Consider the following 1,753-nt stretch of genomic DNA (forward strand, 5'->3'; position numbering starts at 1 on the left):
CCTCTAAAAACTGGAACAAGGCAGGGATGCCCTCTTTCACCACTTCTATTCAATATCGTCCTTGAAACTCTAGCCAGAGCAATTAGACAGACCAAAGAAATTAAAGGGATACGAATAGGAAAAGAAGAACTCAAACTATCCCTATTTGCTGATGATATGATAGTATACTTAGAGGAACCAGGAAATTCCACCAGAAAACGTTTAGATCTCATAAGTGAATTCAGTAAAGTAGCGGGATATAAGATCAATGCACATAAATCTAAGGCATTTTTATATATAAGCGATGAATCTTCAAAAAGAGAAATTAGGAAAACTACCCCATTCACAATAGCTTCGAAAAAAATAAAGTATTTGGGAATCAATCTCACAAAAGAGGTGAAAGACCTCTACAATGAGAACTACAGAACACTAAAGAAAGAAATTCAAGAAAACCTTAGAAGATGGAAAGATCTCCCATGTTCTTGGATAGGCAGAATTAATATTGTCAAAATGGCCATACTACCAAAAGTGCTATACAGATTCAATGCAATTCCAATGAAAATCCCAATGATGTACCTTACAGAAATACAGCAAGCAATTATGAAATTCATCTGGAAGAATAAAAAACCCAGAATAGCTAAAGCAATCCTTGGCAGAAAGAGTGAAGCAGGGGGTATCGCAATACCAGATCTTCAACTCTACTACAAAGCAATACTAACAAAAACAGCATGGTATTGGTACCAAAATAGAAAGGTGGATCAATGGTACAGAATAGAGGACACGGACACAAACCCAAATAAATACAATTTTCTCATACTAGACAAAGGTTCCAAAAATATGCAATGGAGAAAAGATAGCCTCTTCAACAAATGGTGCTGGGAGAATTGGAAATCCATATGCAACAGAATGAAACTCAACCCATATCTCTCACCATGCACGAAACTAAACTCAAAATGGATTAAGGATCTCGGAATCAGACCAGAGACCTTGCATCTTATAGAAGAAAAAGTAGGTCCAGAGCTTCAACATGTCGGCTTAGGACCAGACTTCCTCAACAGGACTCCCATAGCACAAGAAATAAAAGCAAGAATTAATAACTGGGATAGATTCAAACTAAAAAGCTTTCTCTCAGCAAAGGAAACTATCAGCAATGCAAAGAAAGAGCCTACAGAGTGGGAGAAAATCTTTGCCAATCATACTTCAGATAGAGCGCTAATCTCCAGAATCTATAAAGAACTCAAAAAACTCTACACCAAGAATGTAAATAATCCAATTGACAAATGGGCTAAGGAAATGAATAGACACTTCACAGAAGAAGATCTACAAGCAATCAACAAACATATGGAAAAATGTTCAACATCTCTAGTAATAAGAGAAATGCAAATCAAAACCACCCTAAGATTCCATCTCACCCCAATTAGAATGGCAATTATCAAGAATACAAGCAACAACAGGTGTTGGCGAGGATGTGGGGAGAAAGGTACACTCTTACATTGCTGGTGGGGCTGCAAATTAGTGCAGCCACTCTGGAAAGCAGTGTGGAGATTCCTTAGAAAACTTGGAATTGAACCACCATTTGACCCAGCTATCCCACTCCTTGGCCTATACCCAAAGGACTTAAAATCAGCATATTACAGAGATACAGCCACATCAATGTTCATAGCTGCTCAGTTCACAATAGCCAGATTGTGGAACCAACCTAGATGTCCTTCAATTGATGAATGGATAAAGAAAATGTGGTATATATATATACAATGGAATATTACTCAGCCAT

Source organism: Sciurus carolinensis, unplaced genomic scaffold (genome assembly GCF_902686445.1).
Source record: "Sciurus carolinensis unplaced genomic scaffold, mSciCar1.2, whole genome shotgun sequence".
NCBI classification, from domain to species: domain Eukaryota; kingdom Metazoa; phylum Chordata; class Mammalia; order Rodentia; family Sciuridae; genus Sciurus; species Sciurus carolinensis.